The sequence below is a fragment of the Thermobia domestica genome, chromosome 18 (genome assembly GCF_964235325.1).
Source record: "Thermobia domestica chromosome 18, izTheDome1.hap1.1, whole genome shotgun sequence".
Classification (NCBI taxonomy): Eukaryota; Metazoa; Arthropoda; class Insecta; order Zygentoma; family Lepismatidae; genus Thermobia; species Thermobia domestica.
The window spans coordinates 44,631,964-44,654,905 of NC_137471.1; the positions used below are offsets into that span (position 1 = coordinate 44,631,964).

At 38.0% G+C, this 22,942-nt stretch overlaps 1 protein-coding gene across 4 annotated transcripts in view; it reads right to left on the reverse strand.

Annotated features, from left to right (window-relative positions):
• The window catches only part of Syn1 (Syntrophin-like 1), a 449,556-nt gene that overhangs the window by 309,931 nt on the left and 116,683 nt on the right, over positions 1–22,942 (reverse strand). The gene's annotated exons all lie outside the window — the stretch shown is intronic.

Consider the following 22,942-nt stretch of genomic DNA (forward strand, 5'->3'; position numbering starts at 1 on the left):
TTATGGGGACACTTAAAACACTTGGCGTATCAGGAGAAGTTTCAGGATGTTGCACACCAACAAGGACGTATTCAGGACGCCTGTGACAGTATCATCCCCACTGTGTTATTACGAGTTCAGGAGGACTGGATTCAGAGACTCCGGTTGGTGTTGCAATGGACTGGCAACATGTGGAGCACATCCTGTAGGTGGGATTTTGGGGCGTCATAACTTTGGAACGGGATATGATAACGCATTTCTGCTTGTGGGACTGCATTCCCCTTTTAAAAAAAAAAAAAGTGTTAGTTGATGTGTCACATGCCTACCTTCCTCATTTGAAAAAAAAATAACCTGGATTCAAGATGACGGTCATCAAGATGGCTGCCATTCACAACGCATGCATCAATCGGTAGCTCCTTTACCCAAGTCCGCCCTCCGCTAGTCAAGATTTGCTTTAATCATGCTTGTTCCCAAAATAATCCACTGTACTAAAACTTATGAACCACCCTGTATTTTTAAACTTATCTGCTGTGAATTTCACTATATCACCGATTAATTTCTGTATTTGCTGAATATCGTTATTTTATTTCCAACTCTTACCCGATTGCTGGTCACTGGCTACTTTACTGTTGTCAGTGCTTCATCTATATATTAAAATGCTACAATAGCAATAAAAACGTCTGCACTCCAACCTGTAACTTTGAATTTCAAACCCTTGATTTACGGTTATTTGTCATTTCACGTTTAACAAAGACAAATATTTTAAAATATGTGTACTTTAAATAAATTATTTAAATAGATCTTTTTCATAAAGTTTATGTTTCAAAATTATTGTTCAAAGCCTTTGTATTTTAATAAGCCTTTTCCAAAATCAGTGCAAGTGAATTGTGCTGCTATCTCCGGAGTTTTTTAAACTATTCGTTTGTGGACGTTTATATGTTTGTGGCCAATCTTTCGACAATGAGATCTCGGAAATTACAGGCTCTAGAAAGATGATGTTTTCACTAATCGATTGCAAATTTTGCATAGATTGTTCAGTTCTAATTAAATATTTTTTTTTAAAAAAAAACATGGACATTATTTCTTTATTATATTTTTTACGGGTACACTGGAAGCGTTGAAATTTAAAAAACTAAAGTATATTTTACGCATTATACATTCCAACACCACATACTTGTATATAGGGGTTGTATGTGTCTCAGGCGATTGACTCATGGACAAATAATAATGAAAAAGGAAGGATAACCGATTCTCCAGTCTAACATGAATCTTTCTTTTTGGAATGTTTTGTCCAATGAACACCATATATAACTGACATTATAATTAATTGTGTATGTAATGTATTTGCTTATTACATACTGCTTATAAGAAGAAAGAACAATGATCATACATGAATTAAAAACTTCAATCGGAAGTAGGCTCAAATCTTGCAAACGGTGCGAGATACTGAAAAAATCTCCCCTTTACAGTGTCCGTTACCGATTTTTTATCACGACTTTTTAAACTTTTGTCTGTAAAGAGACATGTACAGATGTGAGGAATGGCTAGGAGATTCATGTTCATATGTGAATGATGCGCTGTGTACAGAGCGCAGGTTCAGCTAGTACAATAATAAAGTTTGTGTTTTTCATATTTACGGAGGACAAGTAGCTTTCATAGACCTAGAAAGAGAGAGAGTTTGGCAAAAGTACCTAGGAAGCATATTTGAAAAAAAAAAAAAAACAGGTTGGAACAAAAGAAGAAACAAAAGGATTTCTACAACTACTAGATGAAAACTACCAATGCAGAATACGAACGAACCAAAAAAAAAAAAAAGATGATGGCTTTAAGCAGGGTTGTAGTGTCCAATTCATCTGTGCTGGAAAGATTGACGGGAGTGAATGTTTATGTTAATATTGTATAGTGAAATAATGCATAACAGTAACAGTCATGGCATAATTTTTCTAACTCAAATTTTAGTATTATTTACCAGTTTCACTTTTGTTACGTGGAACTACTGAACACTTCAGGTTTTATATCAAGTCCGTAAAATATATCTATTATTTTTATTTTTAAAAAGATAAATTAAAACATTACATTTCGTTTAAAAACATGAAATTTCAAGTTATATAAACCTATTATATTATGTTGCAGCCAAGAAAAAATTGACCAAGCCTAAATCTGTAACCTAATTAATTAACTTTCTGTTTATCTTTGAACAAATATTTAAAACAGAACTTTGAACACTTCTGTTGTAAGTTAAAAGTGCGTTATTATTATTTTTTCTTCATTTTCCCTGAAATAAAATGGCAAGTACTTTATCCTGACTCTGTACCGGAGCGTTGGCCCTCCCTCAAAAGGTGTGCTAGAGCGTCGCTTCGCTCCGTTCCGCCTCAACTACACTCTTAGTTCTAACTGAAATGTGGTCTGAACGAAGAAACTAAAATGTGAGCGTCTTCTACTCAAGGGACAGACCGGCTCAAAGATGTTTATATTCGCAGACGATGTAATGATGTGATGAGAAACTGAAGTAGCACAAAGACAAGTGGACACTCAGATAAATGTTTAGAACAGTATAGTATCTGCATAAGCTAAGAAATTTATATATATATATATATATATATATATATATATATATATATATATATATATATATATATATATATATATTTCATAGCCAAAGGATATGAAAAACTTCTATAATTTCAAGACAGAACGAAATAACCAATAACGAGGAAAAACATTGAAGATAGTAGAAACTATTAAATATTGGATTCAGAAGTGAAGGCAAATCCGAATGAAAGAACTAATCACTAGGAAACTACAGTGAGAAAATTTTTGCAAAGCATCTGATACGGAATGAGAACATATTTTTATGAAAACTAAAATGTTACTTGGAACACGTGCTTCATACCCACAATAATCTACACTATGGAAACATGAATAATGACGAAACAAGATTCCAGCAGAATCCAAACAGCTGAGCTACGAAGCACTGTTCTCGTAAAGGTCAAACAAGATCGAATATAACATAAAATAAGCAGAAATACACTCAAGAATGTCCAATAAAGAATAGAAAAATCTACGCTACAGTAGAACAGATATATGGAAAAAACGAAAAAAGAAAAGAAAAGAAAAGCCTAAGAGCGCTTTTACACATGAAATGGTCACAAGACTAAGAAACAGATAGCAAAACGAAGCGTAAAATGGTGCAGAAAGAAACAAAATGAAATGACAAATAATTTTACGAAGAAGGTGAAAGGAAAGGAATGGTATACATCCGGTCCCGCTAGGATGCTACAATCAGGAATTTATGTTGATGATGATAATGTCATTAGTGCAGAATTCTCTCTGCAGTAAGAGTCAGGGAAAGGCTGTCTTTACGTGTGATCATTCGTATGTTTCCGAGCGGATATTCGGTGTAGTAATATGAAATCTCTGAAATGAAATGCGTTTTCAATAACTCTTCAGTAGTAACTTAGTATTACTCACACATTAAAAAGGGAGAAAAATCAGATGATTTTGCACTATAACTCTATCAGACTGCTCTTTCCAACATCTGCGTCTCACAACTGAATATTCATACCTCCTAAAAATGGCATACTTCTAAATTTAAACTATTCTGCGATATAGACATCAGTTTTATTTTCTAGCACGTATATGACAGTATGGTCATTTACAATATATCATGCAGATAAGAACCACCTAAATTCCACCCAGAACTATAATCCATTTTCTTGTTAAGTCTCGACTCTTATCTTCCTCGACGTCTCATTGAAAGAACAGAACTTCCGTCTGAGAGAAAACGGACACAATGGCAACCCTGGTGTTCCTTCGAAGTATTATTGTTGGTGACGTGAAGTCCTCCTGCCGAGAAAGTAAAGATCCCTCCTTTCCCCCTTCTGATTGCTCCTTCCATATCGTCATCGATTCCCTGAATTATTCAGCAACCAGACCGCAGGAACTTCTCGCCCGGGACCAACTCAAGTGAGAAAAGAAAGGAAGGAAATAGGTGAGGTCAAACGTAAATGTCTTGCTTTGAACCAAACAGCTGCACTTCTTTCCCAAAGAATCATACCATGGCATTGCTCTGCTTTCACAGCACTATTGTCCACATACATACACACACAAAACGATGAAAACTTCCTATGGTAATCGCTGAAGCAGAGAGAGACAGAGCTTAATGGTTTATTCCATGAGGACATTTCTTAGGAATTTAATTATTTATTCCACATGCAATGAAGTAAAATCTTTAATGTCACCATCATAACAGAGCATGTGCAAGTTGTGGGTTCACAGATATCGACATATTATCTTTCCGTGTTCAGAAACTATATAGCACATTATTAGATTGTTTCAATTTTAAAATGTTTGTCAGGAAATCAGTTCCAGAAATTACAGACAGTAAAGGGAATGGAGCCAATCTTACAGAACAGCTTTAGGGTACCCGATATATAAAAATTGAATTAGATTTAAAATTCGACTCAAGATCGGTTTCCAATATTAATCCCAATCTACCAGAATCTCGACTCGATGTACAGACGTGTGCAAATTATTAGACTAAATGTCGAGTCTTCAGGATTTTCGATGAATTTTTGTTTTTTCTCCATTTGTATTGTGTACAGTTGATATCTTTTAAACCTAAAGTATGTTCTGGACCTTATATATACCTTGCCAATAGAAAATAATGACCCTTTTTATTCCTTACTGTCAACAGTGGTAAGAAACTGGTAACAATGGTAAACAACTGCATCATTGTATACTTATATTAGCACATGTTAGCTCTTTCTTTATACGTCGTACTAAATTTGCTTTCAATGTTATGTTTTTAATATTCCAAATAATAGTTTAATGTGTATTAGGTGCAAAACACATGCGTTTTTGCTTTCTTAAGTGTTATTTTTAGCTGAAGATATGTGGGGGGAAAAGTTTTGAAATTTCTTTCGTTCTGTAATTTGAGCTTTAGAGAAAGTGACAATTATGGGCAAAACCAAGGACTTATCACCACGTAAAATTGCATTAAATGAATGTCTTGTGCAAGAAAAACGTTATATAAGCACGAAATAGCTAGGAAACTGTCTATTTCTCAAAACACAGTCAGTCGAATAAGTCGGGCATTGAATCTCGGTGCATCATATACACAAAACCGTTCAAGTAAATGTTGACATAAACCGAAAATCAGACCTCGTGTTCAAAAGAAACTACTACAGATGACCAAATCGAATAGAAGAGCTACTAGCAAGAATTTGTCAAATCAGTAAAAGGCGAACGGATGTGACATATCTTCATCTACAGCGAGAAGACAATTATGTGCAGCGGGCTTACCAGCGCGAAGGCCCTGCACAAAGGCGAAGTTAACCCCAGCAATGGCAAAGAAGAGGTTGTAATGGGCAAAGGAAATGAAAAATAGATTCAAGGATGACTGGAGCAAGGTAAAGTACCAAACTTCACATATTTATCCTGTATATTTTGTCAATTGGAGCATCTTTGGGAGGTTGTAATACACTTGAATATTTTTTAACTTTATTGTGCAAGGATTTATGAGAGGAGTTGCTCCTCCGAAAATGATGTTTGATTTATGATATTGTAATAAAGTTTAAAATCAATACACTGGTATACATTATACTATTTCCAGGCATGTTTGTCTGATGAATAAATATTTTCCATAAGTGAGGAAAGTACCCAATATGTTCGCAGGACGTCAAATGAAACATTTTCACCAAACTGTGTTTCCCAAATAGTAAAGCACCCAACGACAGTCATGGTCTGGAGCTGTATGTCAGTGTATGCTGCTCGTAGACTGTATTTCGTGAAAGGAATGATGAATCAAAATCAATATCTAAAAGGTGCTAGAACCACAAATGATGGAACGGTTTCCAGATGGGAACTTTATTTATATGCATGATGGAGCCCCATACCATAAAGGAATTACTGTAAATAATTTTCTGAGGAAAAATGGTCTTGAGGTTCTGCCATGGCCAGGAAATTGTCCCGACTTAAACCCTATCGAAAACTTGTGGGCTATTGTTAAGAAAAAAGAGAAGAGAGAAAGGATAACTACCAAGATTGATCTCATCGAAGCACTTATCAGAATATGGCATCGCGATGAGGAAGTGAAATATACTTGTGTAAAGTTAATGAAAAGAATGCCAAAGTGTATAGAAATGGTAATAAAATCAAAAGGAACAAAATACTAACAGGTTGTAACAAGGTGAAAGAACGCAGCAATTCAGGATCTATTTAAAATTATGTTTAAGATTCTTCAATTTTTCAACTTTAGTCTAATAATTTGCACACGTCTGTACTTCATTGGATTTTATTTTGAAATACTTTTATCTATGTTAGACACGTGTAAGTTGGAAAAGAGGATCGGTCAATCACAGAGGACTTACTGGAGTCCAAGACAATGTATGACATTTTCATAAGAACTAAATAGCCACATTGAGTGAAAAACATTTTCATCATATGCTAAAATCATAGGAATACAAAACCTGTTATCACGGTAACAAAAATATTTACTTACTAAAGAAAAACCATTTATTTACCATTATTACCATTACCATTTTAGTGAGGAATTTGACCCTTCATGTTCTGAACTAGTCTATCAATGTTCAGTGGTACACTAGTCTAGATGTTCCAACATGGAGGACATTTTCAAGTTGAACATCAGTTATCCAAGGGGGAAAAATTAGTTTATTATATACGAAATACATTTTCAATAACGGATCAGGCGGGGCAGATGAGAAGGTTCAGTGAGCAGAAACGCACCCGGAGGACGGTTGTTGCATATTGACTGATCTATGCCGAATTATGCCATTAAATGCGTGGACAGTTCTCCATACGAGATAGTTAAAAGGTTCCAGATCGAAATAATCACGGCTTTTGGTTTGAGTTCATTGTATTACGAATTGGTAGGGGAAAATGAACAGCACAATTTATCATTATTATAAGTATTCAAATCTGACAGGTCGCTTGTTCCAAAGTGGGAAGCTCCTATGCTCAACGGTCTTCGAGTGGTTTCTCCGTAAGAGCCATTAATCAACACACCTACGAATCTTCGTTGTTTCAAGATGAAATTTGCACTTGCTTTCCAAGAATATCATATAACAAAACATTCTCTACAGATATGTAAAATATTTTGATCAATCATTACCTCATGTGAGCCCTCTCTGGTTAAGCGGTTTGGGTACGTGCCTTGGACATGGAAAACCCAGGTTAGAATCCCAGTGGGAGCTCAAGTGGTTCGGATCCTAGGTTAGGGATAAGGCCCACGTCTTATATAGCCTCGCTACTGAAACGGCTCTAAACACAAAATCAATTCAAAGCATTATGTCATGTCTCACTTTTTCTAAGAAAAGTACAGAAGACCATAAATTTTCTCGCACTTGAAACCTAAATAGAGATTTTTCGCTCCATACAATGGTAGATTCATGAAAATCGTAAATTGTCTTATCCTCTCCTCTTTTCTTAAGATGGGTGTTTACTTTGTCTTTTTTTCACATTTATTCTAGTTTTTACATTTTGAACTTATCTCTTGTGATCTTTTCCAAACCACATAAGCTCCCTGCCGTGGTGAATCAGTGGTAGAGCATTCCCCTGTGGTGCTTGGAGTCACGGGTTCGATCCCAGCTCCCACCAAGTGAACTTTGTGGTGGACCATCACCGTGTGCGTGGGTTTTCTCGGGGTTCTTTCATTTCCTCCCAATTTCTTCATTCCATCACTTCATTCATTATTCATCATCACCGTCTCCTTTAGCCTAACCGGCATAACCGTAGGACGTAAAACTCAAAGATTTCATTTCATTTTCACATAAGCTCCCGCATGGAATCGAACTCAAGTCTCCCACGCCAAAGACGCGTACCCTAACCGCTTAGACACGATGGAACTTTTTATAGCATTCAGAATATATAAATTTATGATGTAATGATTTACATTTCGGTTATGACTGCAGAAACTGGTTGAACTGAAGTTAAGCGTTACTTTCACTATCAAGGCTACATGAGACGTGGAACTATAGCTTAACGTCGGATCCGAATTATATGAGCTCTGTCCGGTAATCGAACCTGAGTCTCATCTGCCGAAGACATGTACGTTAACCATATTGCCATGAGATGTCCAATGACTTCGCAACGTTAAGTCTCGCTAATTCCCGTTAAATTATGTTTCCTACCCAGAGGATTATACTTCCTGCTGGGCTTTTTACGTACAAGTTGTCACAAATACGTGTACACCGAAATGTTTCTCAGTATACTAGCTGAATCTGTGCTTTCTCCACAGCGCATCATTTACATATGAGCATGAATCTCCTTGTCATTCCTCACAACATCTGTACATGTCCCTTTACAGATACAAGTGGGAGACGTCCTGATAAAAAAAAAAAAAAATCGGCAAGGCAATAAGGGGGGATCTTTTGGATCGTTTTTTTTTTTTTTCAATATCTCGCACCGTTTGCAAGATTTGAGTCTTTCCCGGTTGGAGTTTCTAATTCATGTATGATCAGTGTTTTTCTTCCTTTTTGCATGCAGTATGTAATAAGCAAATACATTAACACACAATTAATTATAATGTCAGTAATATACGGTGTTCATTGGGCAAAACACTCCAAACAATGAAGATTCATCTTAGACTGGAAAAATGGTTATCCTTCGTTTTTCATTATCATTTGAGGGGGCCGCGGTGGCTCAGTGGTAGAGCGTTCACCTCTGGTGCTGGGGGTCCCGGGTTCGATCCCAGCCCCCGCCAAGTGAACCTTGTGGTGGACAAACACCGTGTGCATGGGTTTTCTCGGGGTTCTCCCGTTTCCTCCCACTTTCTTCATTCCGCCATTTCATTCATCACTCATAATCACCGTCTCCTTTAGCCTAACCGGCATAACCGTGGGACGTAAAACTTAGATTTCATTTCATTTTCATTTGACCACTAGCAGCGTTCACCCCGCTTCGCTGCGGTCACCCCGGAACGCAATAAACTTTGTTACTTAGATAATTTTTACTTTTTCGCTTTCAAGTGATATGATAAAAACCATAGAAGATTGCACTAATGTTAACATTATATCGCCTGTCATTTATGTTAACCCGCCCCGCTTCGCTGCGGTCACCCCAACCCGCCCCGCTTCGCTGCGGTCATCCCGGAACGCAATAAACTTTGTTACTTAGATAATTTTTACTTTTTCGCTTTCAAGTGATTTATAGCGCCTGTCATTTATGTTAACCCGCCGAGTCACAGGGTCATGCGGGTTGCATATAAGTACGTTTATTTTTATACCTATGATGAACTAATAACAAAGGATTTGTACGTATGGACACCTGAATGGTCAATTATCTCAAGACACTGGTAATTGAATATTAAAGTGATATGATAAAAAACATCTAGGGTCCACATCCTAACAACCCCCCAAAAATGAAAGAAATCGGTTCAGCCGTATTAGCGTGATGAGCGGACAAAGGATTTTTTGTACGTATTGACACCTGATTGGTCAATTATCTCAAGACACTGCTAATTGAAAATTAAAGTGATATGATAAAAACCATCTAGGGTCCAAATCCTAACAACCCCCCAAAAATGAAAGAAATCGGTTCAGCCGTATTAGCGTGATGAGCGGACAAAGGATTTTGTGCGTTCTCTTTTATATATATAGATGAAACAAACGCCTGAGAGATATACAACCCCTATGTACAAATGTGGTGTTGGAATGTATAACTCGTAGGATGATGTTTTAAAATTTCAACACCACCAATGTAACCCTAAAAATGTAACAAAGAAATAACGGTCATATATATATATTCAATTAGAACTGAACAATCTATACAAAATTTGCAATCAATCAGTGAAAACGATCTACAAACATATAAACCTAACATTTTAATATATAGATTCTTACAGAGGTTAAAAATGGATTTGGTATTATTACAGTCCAGACCCAATCACAAGATTCATGGGTTGCTGCAGTTGTCTAGGCACTGCGGAATCCCTCTAAAGACATTTGTTCATATTTATTATGAATTAACTCTTAACAACATATTTACATACGGACTGGGAATTAACAAAACAAAAACAAAAAAAATCTACAGTACATTGCAGTATTTCAATGCGTACATCTCCAAAAACAATCTTCGTGCATTCTTTTTTATAATAACGTGACCTCAACACAACAGATCACATCTAGTTTTGTTCCATCCGTCTAGAATCAGTCATTACAAACATAAATCAACCGGACGAAAGTTTGTTTTTACATCAGTTACTATGGTAACTAAATTAATAGAGCTTTGCATTTGCTAGTAGTCAAATATAGCATTACATACGTTACATTAAACAAATGATACATCTGCTGTGTCAAGCATATATTAGATGTTTCTGAATATAAAATGGATAACATACACATGTTTATTTTAACTTGTTTTCTTCAAGTTCCAAATCTACGACTGTCTCATGTCTATAGAATTATGTAATGAAATGCAACTAGATCGCTACGGAATGTATAACAGAAATCGCAATTTGACTGTTGAAATATACATATAAGTAGAATATACTACTGCTGGAAATAAACATAGGGCGAAACAACCGGGTGAGGTTAAATTTACATTGAAGTTGTACCATCTGATCGTGACGTAATGTCACGTGGTATTATCATGGCGGCGTGTCGCTGTGAAGGAAAGGGTCTTTTTCTGTGAATTGTGATAAGGTAGAATAAAACGAGCCCTGCGGAGCTTATAACTCCCTTCGCACGCTGACGATTTCTCAGCTATGTTTCCTAGCGTAAATAAATCCCTTTCAATAAAGTTGTGTGTGCAGAACTGGACTAATATCACTTGACATTAGGTCACGATCAGGTGGTGCCACTTCAATATAAATTTAACCTCACCCGCGACAATCCACAGAGAGATCCATGTGGGTAGCTGATTCCTTCTTAGGCACAGTCGATTGCAAAAGACCGCATCTCGATATCTCTTACCATTTTTGCTGACTGGAACCGGAAGTAATAATAAATTTGAACTCTTCTGGTTTTGATAGTTCACGGGTTGGACTCGGTAATTTAATGCGGTATGGTAGGTAAAGAGCATGTCTTTCCTTCCATTATTAAGAGCTTTTCGTAATGTTTTGCGCTTACTCATATCCATACGGTGAAGCCATATGTAAGAATTGTATGGAAGAAGAAAAACACTAGTGGTGTTAAAATTCAAATAATTCATTATTCGAATAATGGATCCTTCAATATTAGTTACTCGAACAATTATTCGGATAATGGATAATTATTTGAACAGTTATTTAGATAATAAATAATTATTCGAACAGTTATTCAGATAATGAATAATTATTCGAACAGTTATTCAGATAATGAATAATTATTCGAATAGTTATTGAGATAGTGAATAATTATTCGAACAGTTATTTAGATAATACATAATTATTCGAACAATTATTCGGATAATGAATAATTGTTCGAACAATTATTCGAGTATCGAATAATTGTTTGAATATTACAAAACAAACATTCAAATATTCAAACACTTCCAGAAAAATTATTTGGAATGCATTAGTCAACAATTTTATCAACATTAGTACAAGGGTGGATCAGAAACTAAGGTTACAAAGCTGATATTTCTGGAGCTTTGTCTGTTATAGAGGAATGAGGAGTATGTGGTAACTTTAATACATAGAGTTGGCAACTGTGCAGTTTCAGCTACCCGCTACGGCGCTAGTTGTAGGTAAACACAAATGGCGACTCATTTAAAAAATATCTCTCGCGAAGAAGTCCGCTCAGTTATTCGATTCAAGTTCGCAAAACATGTAACCATGGCTGAAACTCACCGGCAGCTTGTAGAGGTTTACGGAGAGACTGTAATGTCTCGTCAGCATGTTGCAGAACAACGCGTGCCCACATACAGTCCAGAAAACTACCACGCTGTTGAAGCAGTTTCGCTGGGGCACAATCGACCACTCTTCCTACTAGGGATGCATTCGAGTCGAGTCGAGTCGAGATTTAAGCCTGTCTCGACTCGACTCGAGAAAATGTTGTCTCGACTCGTGTCTCGACTCGAAAATATGTTGCTGTCTCGACTCGTGTCTCGACTCGACAGTCTCTGTCTCGACTCGACTCGAATTCGAGTCGAGACGTCTCGAAATTCGAGTCGAGACAAAATATACGAGTTAAAATATACACACACATCACCCAGACCATTATGACTACCTACCTAATTGTTAGTATGTCCACCTTTTGGCACGAATAACAACGGCAACGCGTCTTGGCGTGGTCGCAATGTTCCTCGGTGGGTCGCTGGAGAGAGTTGGCACCACATATGCACACACAGGTCAACTATTTCCCGTAAATTCCGGGGAGGGGGTGATGCGCCCTCAGGTCACGTTCAATCACATCCCAGATGTGATCGATTGGGTTCAGCTCCGGAGAGTTTGGGGACCAGCACATCACTTGGAACTCGCTCCTGTGTTCCTCGAAGCACTCCATCACACTCCTGGACTTGTGACATGGTGCATTATCTTGTCGAAAAATGCCACTACCGATGAGAAACATGGCCGTCATGAAGGGATGTACGTAGTCTGCAAGAAGCGTGTGACGCCTCGGCCGTCATGGTGCCTTCCTCGAGCTCCAATAGACACATGGATGCTCACCTGAATGTTCCCCAGATAATAATTAAACCGCAGCCAGTTTGTCTCCGCCCCCCAGTACAGTTGTCAAGGAGCTGTTCCCTTGGAACACGACGGATTCGCACCCTCACATCGTCATGATGAAGATGATATCGGGATTCATCAGATAATGCAACGCTCTGCCATTGTGCCAAGCTCTAGTGGCGATGGTAACGTATTCATTTCAGTTGTAGTTGCCGATGTCGAGGTGTTAACATTCGCCATCGGTAGGAGTGTTCGGTGCACTGTGTGTTCAGACTAGTGTTGTGAAGGTCTGTGAAAAAAGTTTTTTTACGGTTTTCCCGAGCTGGGGAAAAAACGGAAAATTTGGGTATTATCAGAATCATCACTTTTGCTAATCACAGAATCATTTTAGTTAATATGTTAAATCAAACATATTTCATACAGATATCTTCATTGTTCTATGTAAAATTCCGGAAATTTTGAAACCATTAGAAAAAAATAATTTGTTCGGAAATATTGGCAAAAACAGGAAAATATAGTTTAAAACCTATTTGTTGGCCTGATACTAGTAATCTTACTTGCTGTAACATGTCTGCAACATATACAGTGGGAAGTCGAAAATTCGAACTAATTGGGACCACAGGTAGTTCGGATTTTCAAAAATTGTTCGGATTTTCGAAAATGACGAAGAAAATGACATTTAGGCTTACATATACTGTACGGTATGTTCTTCTATCGATACAGTGGTTATTCAGTACATACAGTAATTACAATACCGTACGTAAGGCTACTTACATTTAGTGTTTCTGAAGAACCTGCTTGTACTCTAAATAACACTGTTCTTGTAAGTCACACTTAAAATTTATAGGCCTAAGAAAAAATAAAAATACATGACGAACAATTACATATAAATGAACTTTTGTAAAAACACTGACTTCACATAACGTCGATGGACACGCTATTGTTTGTTTCTCGCTAGCGTTAAGACAAAATGTAAAAAGCTTCTAGGGACCGCGTTCGAATTTTTGACGTTAGGATTATCGACGTCCTACTATATATGCAATGTATTTCGCTAACGGAAACATACTTAAAGCAACAGGTTTTAATTCTACTTTACACACATATACCGCACAAGTGAGTAAATTTGAGCAGCGAGAAATATATTAAGTGAAACTTCCGTTAGTTATTATTACAGACTAGCAGAATATCCGTTCTTCGCACGGGGAGAATACGTTTCATTTTGGACGCAAAGGGCACCAAAACTATCCCCAATGAAGTTGTGGAGCCCCAAAACTATGAATTTGACATTAATACCAATAATTTTCAATTATCTTTACATGTCACCATCCCCCTTAGAGTACTAATGGGGCTGAATTTGTGGATTTAAACGGCATCTTCTGCTCATCTCAGCGAGTATGGATTCGAGGCCATTTTCGATCATATATATATATATATATATATAGGCGGATCCAAGGGGGCTATCGCCCCCCCCTCTCTTCACACTCAAGTATACACTGCATAAAATGGGCTTCAATCCTGCTTTACACTGGATAAAACTGCAAACTATGGTTTAGCCCCTCCCTTGATCATATCCTGGATACGGCACTATACTGTATATAATGCTCAAAGAAATTAGGGGTTCAGCTGAAACATCACACAAGACCTTAAGATAGTGTATGAATAAGCTTGTGTTTGACTCATATATATCATACAAGAAGGAATGCTTTAAGATACACTAGAAAAATGGGGCACATACTGGTGTTGGGGCACGGAAAACCTTGTTCACATGGCTCATGACACAAGACGGTTATGTGTGTACCTCTCGAACTGCCCACAAACAGGCAAGGCAACAACACTGATTGTTCCTTAATATGTCATATGATCACTTCGAATAGCCAACAGAGCCTCGCACCTGCGTGGCATGGATTCAATCAGATTATCGATGAGTTCTTGGGGAATGTTGTGTCACTCATCCAGAAGAGCGACTTCCAGCTCTGGAATGGTTAATGGATTTACTGGCCTAGCGGCAATTCGTCTGCCATGCATATCCCAGACATGCTCAATTGGAATGAGATCCGGAGAGCATGCTGGCCACTTCATCCGAGCGATACCCTCAGCATCCAGCATCTCATCCACTAACCGAGCTCTGTGAGGACGAGTATTGTCATCCATGAAAAGGAACGAATCACCAATGGCACCAGCATAGGGAAGAACAAGAGTTTTCATGATCTCATCCCTATATCTGAGAGCCGTCAAAGAGCCATTTCGGATGATGTGGAGCTCAGTACGCTCACCAATGCTGATTCCTGCCCACACCATCAGTCCACCACCATGATACTGGAATCTTTCTCGCACAAACATGGGATTCTGTCGTGTTCCACAATCTCTCCAGATGAAAACACGTCGATTATCAGGCTCCACACTGAATCGAGACTCGTCAGAGAACAAAACATTGCCCCATTCATTGCGTCCCAACCCACGATGTTCCTCTGCCTTCGCTCTTCGATCAAAACGGTGTCGTGCAGTTAATGGGACACACACCATAGGCCTACGTGCGTAGAGACCACCTTCTCGAAGGCGATTGCGGACCGTTTGAGTGGATATTGTGCGTCCTGTTGTTGTTCGGAAGGCTTGCGGGAGCAGAGTTGTATTCTGACGCCGGTTTCGACGGGCTGTTAACAAGAGATAACGATCGTCTCTGGCTTTGGTTGCTAGTGGATGGCTCTGTCCTTGTCTTCTTCGAACACTTCAAGTTGTTTGTAATCGATTCCACAATCGGGAAATCACACTTTGTGCCACTCCTATGGCATGTGACACCTCCCGCTGTAACTGACCAGCTTCCAACCTGCCGACAGCTCGCCATGTCAACGATTCTGGCAAATCACGTTGTTGCGCAATTTCACTACGTAGATTTGTGAGGCACTAAACACAATGAGAACAAAGGTATCCTGGAGCTGGAATGTGTTGGCAGCGCCACACTACAAAATGATATCTGTTAGCGCCACGTCACTGATCACGTGCACAGATGTTTCAAACGGTTCGTTTGCACGTTGGGCCTTCAGGATTTTAATCTGAACTGGACAAGATACAGTGTTATCACATTATTCGTAAGAAGTTTTACATGTGTTTTCATCTGATTCCCTAATTTTTTTGATCAATATATATTAGATAAATAGATAAATATACCCATTCTTCGCATGGAAGTAAAGGCCTGTGGAAGTATTACCCTCATTTCCGCGACCGCGAAAACTATGGATCTGAGACTAAATCGATCATTTTGGATTACTTTTACATCTCTCGGTATATTCCTCAACCCCCCCGCTGATTTTCGGCCCGCATACAATGGTATCTGAATTTGCAAATCATCGCTAATGGAAGTGTCACCATTGTTCTCAGCGATCACGAAAACTATGGATTTGACACTAATATTGGTCATTTTGTATTACTTGTACATGTTTCGGTATCCCCGCCCCCGCTTACTCCCGGCCCGCATACAATGGTAGCTGAATTTGCAAGTGATCACTAATGAAAGTGTCACCATTCATCTCAGCAACCGCGAAAAGTATGGATTTGACACTAATATCGGTCATTTTGGATTACTTTTACTTGTCTCGGTTCCCCCCCCCTCCCCGCTGACTCCCGGCCCACATGCGATTGTAGCTGAATTTGCAAATCATCGCTAATGGAAGTGTCACTATTGATCTCAGAGACCGCGAAAACTATGGATTTGACACTAATATCGGTCATTGTGGATTACTTTTATATGTCTCGATATCTCAACTCCCCCTTCCCGTTGACCCCCGACCCGGTGCCGCATAGCATGAATTTGGAAGTTAATGTGATCGGAGTTTCACCATTCATTTCAGCGACCGCGAAAACTATGAATTCAACACTAATATCTGTTATTTTATACTACTTTTACATGTCCCGGTAAACAACCCCTGAGACCCCCCTGGTTCGAATTTTGACAAAATCGTTTAACTCTGGTCTGGAGCCTGGACCAAGGTATTCGTGACTAAAATTTGGTAACTCTCGGTCAATTTGTCTGGTTCCCAAGCCGGTTCCCGTAAACGCCTCCCCATGAGATTCCCCTGGTTCGAAATTTGAAAACAACTTTTCGTCTTGATCTCGGGCCTAGGCCAAGGTACCCCTGACCAAAATTTGGTAACTCTCGGTCCACTCGTCTGGTCCCAGGCCGCATACAGACAGACAAACACACAAACAAACTGTTTATTTTATTTATATTAGATTAGATAGATTCTTGGAAATTATACCAGATTTTCATATTATCTTTCCGAACTAATTTTAAAGACCCGCTCCTACATATCTTTATATGTATACAGTATATCTATATTTATATCTATATATGTATATAACAAACGCAGGAATTACGTCATAAATAACGCTCCTGGAGAACCCCTTTCTCAAAGAAATTGCTGGGGAAACACTTGTACAAACTTCAGTTTTCGTACCGGATGATTACCGAGACCTGGTGGAAAAAAAAAAATTGCTTTTGCGTTCGAATTCAAAAAAAAATAGTTCTCCTCAGGTTAGTATTCACTGATAATATTTTTATAAAATTTAAATTTGATGGGTAAATCAGTGGACTTTGAATACATCCACATCGTATCCACTGAGTTGCAAAACTGTGTACCTCCAGACATGGACGGCCGAAGAAAATTTTCTAGAACATCTTCAATGTTTGCTATATTAGTCTGGCATTTAATGTGCATGGTTTGTTATATTACGTATACATTTTCGTGAGCCAGGGAAGTTCATTCTTATCAAACACGGAGATTATGAAGGAGCAGATCTACTGTACAAAATATAATAAAAACATCTCTTTCGGATTTCTATCATCCCGCAGTCCAACCCCGAGACGGAAACATAAGAGATAGGCAGTTTTTAAACAAGATAACGTGTCTAGCGAATGCTTTACATTGTGAAGATTATATTAGTGAAAATTAAACGAATATAATTTTACAACTTAATATACATATTACTAAATGTTTAGCTCCCCGTTGCTATGTTGTTAGCGATGCGCCTTTCTCGAACGAGGTTTGATTCATGGTAGGAGCTCATGTGTTTCAAATCCGACATTAAACTGTACGTTCACGTCTTGTAGAGCTTTGCTCCTAAAAACGACGCTAAACTATAATCTAATTTAATATTATTAATATTTAAAAAATAATGACTTATCAATGTGACGTCAATTTGGCAGTCATCAAATCCATTTTATACTTTCACTTAATCCAGTGGATATTAATATAACAATTACGAGACACACGCGCATATAAATACTCAGATACAAGCACATACACACGTACACATACACAAATATGAACACTTCAAATCTATTTACATGTGTTGGACTGCACTGCATCAAGTATCTTCTCATGTATCTGCATTTTCTGATTCATCCACAGATTTGTTATTTGTACGCATCAATCATTTTAGCATTTTCGGGAAGGTTCAGGGTTCGTTCTTCATTTAAAGAGTCGGTTCTCTGTATTGGAAACAGGATGAGGGGAGGGTGGGGGAATTTATACTTTATGAATGGATAACATTTTAAGAAATATATACAAAACATGCCGCTTCCGACGCAGCACTAAAGCATTTCTTTTAGCGGTGTACTACTAGTGGTAAATGATGATAATACCCCCTCCCCTCTCAAATTGTAAAGTGAGAAGGGACAGAAACATCCCAGACACTCAGGGTTCAGTTGACAATAATAAAACTATGGGTATAAAAACAAACAAAAAAAAAACAGTAAACATCTTGTGCAGAGTCACGTTTTGCTTATTTTTGAACATTTCTGTGAAATCAACAATACAACAGCGGAAATACTAACTGGTTTTATTACTCCAACCATCGCTTCAACAAGGGATAATTCCCAACGGTCAGTGTTCTCTTTCTCTTTTTCTGTCCTCGTTCTTATTCTCCACATCTTTAATGAAGTAGCGGGCGCCCAACCCCTCGACATTTGGACGTCTTTTCCTCTTGGTTTCGCCACTTGTTGAAGACAATCACCACAGCACTCTTCGAACACCTGACAAGTCCTGCAGTTTCCGAAATTCTCGTGCCGAGTGTTTCTGAGCGAGTACTTTCTTCAAAATAATATTAAAAATTATAGAAAGATTTTCGAGACATTCGAGTCGAGTCGAGATTTTTACCAGCTGTCTCGACTCGACTCGAGTCTCGACTCGAAAATTCGAGTCGAGAAATACGTTTGTCTCGACTCGTCTCGAATTTTACAAAGAGTGTCTCGACTCGAATTCGAGTCGAGATTCGAGACATGTCTCGACTCGAGCGCATCCCTACTTCCTACAGACCGGACCTCGCTCCAAACTACTTTCATCTGTTCCCGCACTTGAAGGAGCACCTAAAAGGCCTCCGCTTCGTTTTAGAGGAGGAGGTGAAACACTTCGTGACAACGTGGCTGAATATGGAAGGACAGGATTTTTACCAGGAGGGAATCCTCAGACTCATCCCACGATGCGACAAGTGCCTGAACCGATATGGAGACTATGTCGAAAAGTAACCTAATATAAGCATATCTGTTGACTGTATTGGTTGTATGAAATAATATATACACGTTTCACTGTAGGCTCTGTAACCCTACTTTCTGATTACTCCTCGTACTTAACGGTAAAAATTCCCATTTTGAATCTGGGCTTACTGGAGGTCGTCAAGGCTCAGGCTCACTATTCTCAACATGGTTCGCCTTCATCAATTTCAATGAAGCTCACATTAGCTCAGATTCACACTCGGTCGAGTTTGGGCTGGGTTGGGTATCCTTAATAAGACTCGTGCTATCTCAATCTTGCCTCATTAACCTCTAGGGCTTAGACTCGCTTTTCTCAATGGTGCTCACGCTCATTAATATAAAATTAGACTCGCATTAGCTTTGCCTCGCATTTGCTGGAGTTCAGACTCGCTAGGCATTACGAAGCTTGTCTATCTTGCTTTTGTGTTCATTAACCATGCTGGATTCAATGTCACTATTTTCGGTGAAGCTCGCGCTTACTTATCTCACTGAGGTTCATCACGCTAATCCAGACTCACACTCACTCACATTCGGGGTCGCTACCCTCAATGAGACTTGTATTTGTTCATGCTTATGAACTTATTTGGACGTTCGCTTGCTCGTACTTGGGCTCTGGTTCGTTATCACCTTATAAGGTTTGTGTTCAGACGGGCTCCCGCTCAATTATTAAGCTCAACACCAACTGAGTTTGAAAGCCATGTTCGCGAGTTTGGACATCTCTGCTTAACGGATTTCCGAGCAAACCTTCCATTTCTTTAAGTAACTTTCGAACTACATCAATATGTTCAACATTCTCAGTCTATTGGGACCATTCGAAAACAGCAAGTTAATCGATCTCCATTGTCTTATGTTCTATGTGAGTTTACTCTCACTCCTTCACGTATTTAACTCTTAAACAGTGCACGGGATTAGCAATGCCTCTCCCATATAGGGTGTTTCATTTAACATTACGATTTCAAATATATTGCAGAAACGAAACAAAACAGAAAACGTACTTATACAAGTGTGCTAGCTGCAGGGAAGTACCACGAGGGCAGGAAGTCATAACTTTTTTTTTTTTTTTTTTTTTTTTAGGGGAGAGAAATATTTTAACTCGTTTTATTTTTTGTCTAAAATTATTTTACAATTTCATTTGAAACTAATGCACTGGAACTATCTCATATCTTCTTTAATGGCATGATTACAACTATTCACAGGGGATAGTGTTTAATTTTTAGGGGGGGGGGGAGTTTGTAAATTCATAACTTCAAACATTTTCTCTTATTCTGGGCAATTCCAAGAATTACTTTATCTATTTTTTATTCCTTATGGGGTGCGAGGATATTCATACTGTAGAAGAGAAAACACTGATTAAACTTAGGAGGCCTAATCACTGAGAAATTAAAATACCGCTAATTTTATAGTAATTATGTGATACCTTCAAATAGATCAAAGATAATCAAAATGTGGAACAAGAGCGCCCTAGACAACATTATTTTGCATGAGGTACCGTTATCACGAATCACCTAGTAGCTTTCCGTTTGCAGACATCTAGAAAAGCGAAAATAAATGCAAATTTTCTAAATGGCTGAAAATTGAAAGCAGATAAGTGAGTCGTGATAATGGTACCTCATGTAAAATGATATTGTCTAGGGAACTCTTCCTCCACTTTTCGATTATTATTTTTTTATTATTATTATTATTTATTTGAAGGTATCATATAATTACTGTAAAATTAGCAGTATTTTAATTACGCCGTGATGGGACCTTTTAAAGGTAACCACTACTTGGTTTCGGAGGTGGGCATATCAGAAAAAATGGGGGTGCGTCATAGGTCATAGCAGGATGGGTACCGCTGGCAAGTTGTAATACTTTAAAGACGTATGAACACTTTAGACACGTTATATATATTGCACTCTATGAAAAGTTTTCACTGTACAACCGAAAAATTCCGTAATATATGAAATTATTGACAGAACTTTCTTTTCCTTTAATTGTTTGGTTTTAATATCCTCGGAAACGAATAAAAATATTTCTCCATATACATTAATGAATCAGAATTCCAAAATACTACTTCTTAACTTACAACTTATATAAAAGATCAAATGAAAAACTAATTCATATTAATTTTGAAAATGTGCTATTCATTTTATCGAATTTTGACAACCTAACTTGAAGTTATAATTATTCAGATAGGAGACTTAATTCCTAGTGAAACAGCCATTTTGGACGTGATTCAGTTAAGTCTTTCGTCGTAGAAAAGCATCACGAACATGTAGCGCTTGAGTACTATCTCCTAGGATGCTCGTCCTCTAAACTCATTAGTGTTAAAGACTGTCTTCTTGTTATTCAAATTAGCTCCCCACCCCATATAGCATGTGAATTGGATTAAACGATAGTGCAGACTGCACTTATACTCATCTGATGCTCTAACACGGCGAATGTTTCATGCGATCATGGGATACATTTGATAGTTGCAAATGGTCTAGTAACATTTCTGAAAAAGGTAGCCCTGTAGGCTGTTTTACGAGAACACAACAATTTACTTAAAACTTTCTGTTGACTGTGAGATTTCTGCAGGTGTGTGTGTATATATGTGTAACTCGGGCTGTCTATTTTATACACCTCTTCCTCCAGCCTTCCCGAAGCGAATGTTTCTGAAATTTTAATGTGTATTCTTAAGATATATGAATATGTATGTTTACGCCCCAGTTGCAATTTTAATTTCTGCCCTATACTGGCTGTTCTCCTTCTACCTTTGTTTTAACTTTTAGTTTTTCTTATTTTCACTTTAAAATAATACTTAAAACTAGTGTAGTGTTGTCAAAACAATATTTGGAGAACTCAGTAGTACAAGTTAATACAGTGAAACCTGTGTTCAGCGGAATCGAGCAGGACTCACAAAAATTTCCGTTAAAGCCAGGTTTCCGCTTAATAGAGGTAGACCTTTCCTTTTAAAAAAAATACATGCTTATAGGGGACAAAGCATGCAGAATATATTGCAGTACGTACCGTGTTCAATTACAGTACTTCTTTGTTCTACGAGATAATACACAGAAGAAATAAAATAAATTAAATACAAAATATGATATGCACACGTTTTAGGGTTTTCTGTATATATTACTGCTTGGCTGCTCGACTTTCCGCACATCCTTTAACCTGAGAAACTATACTAAGTAAATGAAAATCATTTTTTCTTAAGGCAAATTATTGCAGTTCCTTTAAACTTCTGACGTTCGGAGAGCATCTTGATACGTCTTTATTCTACACTGTTCTTCGAACTGTATTCCACCACCTCGTCTTCCCCTTTCCGACTTTCCGTATGATTCTTGATTAAGTTGCGGGGATAAAGGACAGATTGTGCAGAGGTGAATATGAATAGTGGTTGGGGAAGGTCAACACTGTCCAGAAAGACTTAAGAGAACGAACACTTTATTTCAGACAGTGTATGTTTACCCTCTCACAGAATGTCTAACCATTTTCTGAACGCTGTAGTCCTGAACTCAGAATTTTCCGTTAAAGGTTTATTTTACTTTCCGTTGTCCGCATAACACAGTTTCCGCTTAATGAAGGGACTTCTACATGTTTTGTAATCCAAAATTCAAGAGACCGTGAAATATTTCCGTTTAAGACAGTTTTCCGTTTAATAAAGGGTCCGTTAAAGACAGGTTTCACTGTATTAAAAGTAAACGGTATGGACTACCGCACTACTTTCTCGATCTCATTTCTTAAATTAAATCATGCTACATAGCACTTATTAATCAACAAAGCTACATGAATCTTTGTTTTAGAAAACTTTCGAAAACAAACTTACACCGTTTGGATCTTTTTCAAGAGACATTATTATACTA